We start from the raw sequence: 7,855 nt of genomic DNA on the forward strand, positions 1-7,855 counted from the left end.
ATGTTTCTGGGCTGGTGGCCGCTTTTTGAGAACCGCTGGTGTGGGTGGACACTAAGTGTGCAGACTCTGAAGCTGAGTTGCTTGAGTTCGTGTATTGTTGCTGTTCAGTCGCTAAGTTGTGTGATTTCATGGACTGCAGCATGCCAGGCTTCCTTGTCCTTCACTATCTCCTGGAGTTTGCTCGAACTCATGTCCATTGAGTCAGTGATGCCATCTAGCCATCTTCTCCTCTGTCATCCCCTTCTCCTCCTGCTTTCATTCTTTCTCAGCATCAGGGTCTTTCCAATGAGCCATCTCTTTGCATTAGGAGGCCAAAGTATTGGCGCTTCAGCATCAGTCCTTCTAGTGAATATTTAGGGTTGATATCCTTCAGGATGGACTGGTTTGATCTCCTTGTTGTCCAAGGGACTCTAAAAAGTCTTCTCCAGCACCACAGTTCAGTTCAGTTCAGTTCAGTCGCTCAGTCATGTCTGACTCTTTGCGACCCCATGAATTGCAGCACACCAGGCTTCCCCGTCCATCACCAACTCCCGGAGTTCACTCAGACTCATGTCCATCGAGTCAGTGATGCCATCCAGCCATCTCATCCTCTGTCGTCCCCTTCTCCTCCTGCCCCCAAATCCCTCCCAGCATCAGGGTCTTTTCCAATGAGTCAACTCTTCGCATGAGGTGGCCAAAGGACTGGAGTTTCAGCTTTAGCATCATTCCTTCCAAAGAAATCCCAGGGCTGATCTCCTTCAGAATGGACTGGTTGGATCTCCTTGCAGTCCAAGGGACTCTCAAGAGTCTTCTCCAACACCACAGTTCAAAAGCATCAATTCTTCAGCACTCAGCTTTCTTCACAGTCCAACTCTCACATCCACACATGACCACAGGAAAAACCATAGCCTTGACTAGACGGACCTTTGTTGGCAAAGTAACATCTCTGCTTTTCAATATGCTGTCTAGGTTGGTCATAACTTTTCTTCCAAGGAGTAAGCATCTTTTAATTTCATGGCTGCAGTCACCTTAGAAAGCATCAATTCTTCAGTACTTTGCCTTCTTTATGGTCCAACTCTCACATCCATACATGACTACTGGAAAAACCATAGCTTTGACTACAGGCAGTCATTAATTTTCCACATACTGTGTTAACAGAATTGCATACACATCGGACCTGTGTCCTTGGTATTGTGTACCATGAAGACCGCCTGGGACCTTAACCCTCAGTGCTTCAGTTTCCTCATCAAGAATGGAAATATTGACAGCTACCCATTACAGTTCTTGGGGGTTACATGAAACAGTACTTGAAAAACACATAGAATAGCGCCTGACACACAGTAAATACAACCAGTGAGTAACTATGATTATACTATCATTGTTATTTGAGCAATGCACTTAGGATTATAATGTTTTAAATCCTAGGGACCTTAAAGATAAGGTATTCTAACTTTTCACCTCATCCTTTTAAAATGTAAATGTTTATCTATTTATTTTAGCTGACCTGGGTCTTGGTTGTGTTATGTGTGATCTGGTTCCCTGACCAGGGATTGAGCCGCCTGCATTAGGAGCCTGGAGTCTTAGTCGCCGGACCGCCATGGAAGTCCCTTGTACTCTTTTTTAAGGAAAGGTAACAGAGTCACCTGGCTTCCCTGGTGGCTCAGCTGGTAAAGAATCCGCCTGACAATGCAGCAGACCCAGGTCCGATCCCTGGGTCGGCAAGATCCCCTGATAAGGAAATGGCAACCCACTCCAGTATTCTTGCCTGGGAAATCCCAAGGACAGAGGAACTTGGTGGACCTCAGTCCATGGGGTTGCAAAGAGTCGGACGTGACTGAGCGGCTAAACCACCACCATAACAGAGTCATACAGAAGTGGCGTAATCCACCTAAAGCTCTACAAAGAGCTAACCAGTGCAGCTGCTAATCCTTAATTCAGCACTTTTCTCAAGATATCCTGTTGATTACTCCACTTTTAGAGATTTGTTCACAAATGATTATTCAGTCTATATTAAGGATGTTTTGATCTTGTTCAGCTAATTTTAAGATCAGAGAGACCTGGGAAATACAGGAACAATGTTGTAATAATTTAATTAGGTGTCTAGCTTGAGAACCAGCTCTTTGTACTCAATCTGTCCCCTCGTGTCACAGGGGCTCCAGGATAAGTGTGTTGGGTAGGAAGTATCTGCAGTTCCTTCTTGCACGTTGTCAATCCAAAGGCTGTTCCCTCAGTCTGCTTAAATACGGTTATTTTATTTTTGTTTTACAAAGTGCCTGAGCTTGTGTGAGGGAAAGTCACTAGTCATAAAGAAAAATAGGGAAGGAAAAGTGATTCCTCTTTTGACACATAGAAAGCAGATTCTTCAGAAAAAGTTCTTTTGTTTCCGTCTCCTCTAGGTACCCGCGCTGGTATTCAGGGAAAGCCTTGATGTGTCCACTTACTTATTCAACAAGTAGTTATTAAGCAACTGCTGTAAGCCAGCTACTGTTGGATGATGGGAAGTACTTTGAACTTTTGCATGCAGGCAGTTCTGGGCTTGATTTATTGCATTCTTGGCTCCCCTCACTTGTCTTCTTTTCTGTTCTTCTAGAGGCCACCTGGCATTAGGCAACAGCTAGGGGTCACCAGGTCACGGGAGAGGCTCAATAAATAATTGCTGAAAGAATGTACGAAAGATGGAAAATAAATACAAGAGAGACATTGAATTCCCATCCTTGGCCCGGCTTCTGGTTCCAATGTCCTGATTTTGAAGGCTTAGGGAGATATTGGAGGTTATTCATAATCTCTATTCCCACCTCATCACTACCACTGAAAAACTGGCTTTGGTTTATTTTCAGTGATTGACCCCAAGGACTGCCCTGACCACTTAGGAATGACTGGGTTATTTGCCAGGGAACCTTTTCCATGTATGGTTTATAACATGTATTTATTCATTTTAAAGGCTGAGTAAATCACTAGGGCCAGCCAGGATGCTGCACTCACAAACATCAGCTTTCTGGAAAATGAGTCTGTGTTGGATGTTCCAACTGTTGTAATAATAGCCAGTAAAGATAGACCTGTGTTTGGGGGTGATAGTGACAATGGAAAGCTTATCAGGCTCTGTGTATTTGAATCGGGGCTGGGGACAGTAGCTGTACAGCTTCATGAATAATTGTCATGCACCTCAAAGCCTTGGGCTGTGGAGGACATCGACCTGGTCATGAATGACTCCTTAAAAGAATGAAAGAGGGAGTTCCTTGGCAGTCCAGTGGTTAGGACTCTGTGCTCTCACTGCTGAGGGCTCAGATTCAATCCCTGAGCAGAGAACCACGATCAACTTGTCTAGTGTGACCAAAAATAAAAAGAACCAAAGAGTCTCTCTTCAGATAACCATCAGTTGCCTATTAGATGTTGCTGATTGGTTAGTCTAATTGGCTGCATATTTCTCTGTAGATAGATTCCTGAAATAACTCTGGTTGTTAGTTGTTTTTTTTTTTTTTAATAAATGTTTTGTGTGTAAAATAGATAGGTAGTGGGAAGCTGCTGTAGAGAACAGGGAGCTCAGCTCTGTGATAACCTAGAGGGGTGGGACAGGGAGAGGTGAAAGAAGGCTCAAGAGGGAGGGGATACATGGATACATATAGCTGAATCATGATGCTGAACAGCAGAAACTAACACAATATTGTAAAGCAATTATACTCCAATTTAAAAAAAAGTAAAAAGTAGAAAAATTTTAAATATTCAACTAAATTTTTTGTTTTAGAATAGCATAGGCTTCAGTTCAGTTCAGTTCAGTTCATTCGCTCAGTCATGTCCGACTCTTTGTGACCCCATGAATCGCAGCATGCCAGGCCTCCCTGTCGATCACCAACTCCTGGAGTTCAACCAAACTCATGTCCATCGAGTCGGTGATGCCATCCAGCCATCTCATTCTCTGTCGTCCCCTTCTCCTCCTGCCTCCAATCCCTCCCAGCATCAGAGTCTTTTCCAAGGAGTCAACTCTTCGCAGGAGGTAGCCGAAATATTGGAGTTTCAGCTTTATCATCAGTCCTTCCAAAGAACACCCAGGACTGATCTCCTTCAGAATGGACTGCTTGGATCTCCTTGCAGTCCAAGGGACCCTCAAGAGTCTTCTCCAACACCACAGTTCAAAAGCATCAAATCTTCGGCGCTCAGCTTTCTTCACAGTCCAACTTTCACATCCATGCATGACCACTGGAAAAACCATAGCCTTGACTAGACGGACCTTTGTTGGTCTCTGCTTTTGAATATGCTATTTAGGTTGGTCATAACTTTCCTTCCAAGGAGTAAGTGTCTTTTAATTTCATGGCTGCAGTCACCATCTGCAGTGATTTTGGAGCCCAAAAAGATAAAGTCTGACACTGTTTCCCCTGTTTCCCCATCTATTTCCCATGAAGTAATGGGACCAGATGCCATGATCTAAGTTTTCTGAATGTTGAGCTTTAAGCCAGCGTTTTCACTCTCCTCTTTCACTTTCATCAAGAGGCTTTTTAGTTCCTCTTCACTTTCTGCCATAAGGGTGGTGTCATCTGCATATCTGAGGTGATTGATATTTCTCCCAGCAATCTTGATTCAAGCTTGTGCTTCATCCAGTCCAGCGTTTCTCACGATGTACTCTGCATAGAAGTTAAAGAAGCAGGGTGACAATATACAGCCTTGACGTACTCCTTTTCCTATTTGGAACCAGTCTGTTGTTCCATGTCCAGTTCTAACTGTTGCTTCCTGACCTGCATACAGATTTCTCAAGAGGCAGGTCAGATGCTCTGGTATTCCCTTCTCTTTCAGAATTTTCCACAGTTTATTGTGATCCACACAGTCAAAGGCTTTGGCATACTCAATAAAGCAGAAATAGATGTTTTTCTGGGACGCTCTTGCTTTTTCCATGATCCAGTGGATGTTGGCAATTTGATCTCTGGTTCCTCTGCCTTTTCTAAAACCAGCTTGAACATCAGGAAGTTCACGGTTCCCGTATTGCTGAAGCCTGGCTTAGAGAATTTTGAGCTTTACTTTACTAGCGTGTGAGATCAGTGCAATTGTGTGGTAGTTTGAGCATTCTTTGGCATTGCCTTTCTTTGGGATTGGAATGAAAACTGACCTTTTCCAATCCTGTGGCCACTGCTGAGTTTTCCAAATTTGCTGGCATATTGAGTGCAGCACTTTCACAGCATCATCTTTCAGGATTTGAAATAGCTCAACTGGAATTCCATCACCTCCACTAGCTCTGTTCATAGTGATGCTTTCTAAGGCCCACTTGACTTCACATTCCAGGACGTCTGGCTCTAGGTGAGTGATCACACCATTGTGATTATCTTGGTCGTGAAGATCTTTTTTGTACAGTTCTTCTGTGTATTCTTGCCACCTCTTCTTAATATCTTCTGCTTCTGTTAGGTCCATACCATTTCTGTCCTTTATCGAGCCCATCTTTGCATGAAATATTCCCTTGGTATCTCTAATTTTCTTGAAGAGATCTCTAGTCTTTCCCATTCTGTTGTTTTCCTCTGTTTCTTTGCATTGATCACTGAGGAAGGCTTTCTTCTCTCTCCTTGCTATTCTTTGGAACTCTGCATTCAGATGCTTATATCTTTCCTTTTCTCCTTTGCTTTTTGCTTCTCTTCTTTTCACAGCTATTTGTAAGGCCTCCCCAGACAGCCATTTTGCTTTTTTGCATTTCTTTTCCATGGGGATGGTCTTGATCCCTGTCTCCTGTACAATGTCATGAGCCACCATCCATAGTTCATCAGGCACTCTGTCAGATCTAGGCCCTTAAATCTATTTTTCACTTCCACTGTATAAGCACAGGTTTACAGACGTTATTAAGATTGTAGAGACAGTTCCCTTACTCCACAGCCAGTTCCCCCTAATATTAAGACCTTCCATTACTAGGGGGGCATTTGTCACAGGTAAGGAACCCACACCAGTACATTACTATTCACAAAATTCCATACTTTGTTAGGGTCTCGTTAGTTTTTCCCATGTTCTTTCTCCATGCCACTCCATTTGGTTGTCATGTCTCTGGAGGCTCCTTTGGGCTGCCACAGCCCTCAGACATTCAGAGCTTCCCTGCTGGCAGGAGTGCTGGTCAGCGCTTGTAGGGCGTACGTTGTATTTTGTAGTATTGTCCTCAGTGTGGGTTTGTCTGATGCTTTTCTCATGGCTAGACTAGGGTTACAGCTTTCTTGGGAAGAAGGCCACAGAGGTAAACTGCTCTTCTCACCATATGAGTTAAAGTGTCCATATTTAGAAGAAGACTTATCATGGATGATGTCCACGTTGGTCACCTGGCCAATGCGGTGCTGCCAGGCTTCTCCTTGGTGGAGTAACTTTTTTCTCCCTTTACACACTTGTCTCATTGGCAGGAAGTCACTGAATGCAGTCCAAGCCCAGTAAGTGGGGAATTCAGTTCTAGCTCCTTCAAGAGGAGTATCTACACAAAATATCTGTGGCTTTATAAAGTTTTGTAAAGTATCTATCTATTTATTTGGCTGCACTGGGTCTTAGTTGTGGCACTTGGGATCTTCAGTTGTGGCATGTGAACTCTTAGTTGCAGCATGTGGGATCTAGTTCCCTGACCAAGAATTGAACCTGGGTCCCCTGCATTGGGAGCACAGTCTTAGCTACTGCATGACCAGGGAAGTCCCTACACAAAATATTTGGAACTTTCTGTATGGGAGATCATCATTTCTGCTCCATTTGTTTATTTATTCAGTACTTTATATCAGTATGGTCTCATGGATAACCACTTTGGACTTTAATTCAATCCTACATTATTTATTCTCTTTCTCAAACTGTCCCAGTTTTGGCCTTGGCAGCTCTTTCAGCTCAGCTCTTGTGTCCCTTTGATATATATCTTCATTATTATGATTCTGGGGGAATACTTTCTTACTTTCCAGGACCACAAGATGCTCCAGGATCATCTAACATATTTCCTGCCCCAGTCCTAGAATGAACTATATTTCCAAGGAACTCTGGTTTATTTTATAGGAAAAATATTAGAAACCAAGACTTTTGGGGACTTCCCTGGTGGTCCAATGGTTAGGACTCCAAGCTTCCACTGCAGGGGTGTGAGTTTGATCCCTGGCTGGGGAACTAAGATCTTGCATGCTGTGTGGCACAGCCAAAACAAAACAAAACACAATAAACACTTCATTGAGATGGACAACATATTAAAAAAAAAAAAAAAGAAACCAAGATTTTTTGCACTGGGTGACTTGATGGTGCTTTTAATAGAACCTCAGCTAGGGAACAACAAGGTGATCATCTGTGAGTTAATTAACAGTCCTACATGACTGTTCCAAGATTTGACAAAGCCAGCAAAAATAACTTTAGAACATCCAAGAAATGGCTTTCCTTTAAGAGGAAGTTTTTGGGGTATTAGGGTGAGGTGTAGTTACTTGTTTGGCATGATAGAAAAAGTCTTTCAATAAGCAATATTTTTTAAAGGAATGATGCTGAGAGTCCCTTGGACTGCAAGGAGATCAAGCCAGTCAATCCTAAAGGAAATCAGTCCTGAATATTCATTGGAAAGACTGATGCTGAAACTGAAGCTCCAATATCTTGGCCACCTAATGTGAAGAACTGACTCATGGAGAAGACCCTGATGTTGGGAAAGATTGAAGGCAGGAGGAGAAGGGACAACAGAGGATGAGATGGTTGGATGGCATCACTGACTTGATGGACATAAGTCTGAGCAAGATTTGGGAGTTGGTGATGGACAGGGAAGCCTGGCGTGCTGCAGTCCATGGGGTCGCAAAGAGTCGGACATGACTGAGCAACTGAACTAAACTGTTATTATTTTTTTCATGTTGTAGTCCTCAAAATCTTGCACACATGTTTTTAATCAAAATATAGTTGATTTATAGTTAGCATTAATTTCTGA

This window comes from Oryx dammah, unplaced genomic scaffold (genome assembly GCF_014754425.2).
Source record: "Oryx dammah isolate SB20612 unplaced genomic scaffold, SCBI_Odam_1.1 HiC_scaffold_9, whole genome shotgun sequence".
Lineage (NCBI taxonomy): Eukaryota > Metazoa > Chordata > Mammalia > Artiodactyla > Bovidae > Oryx > Oryx dammah.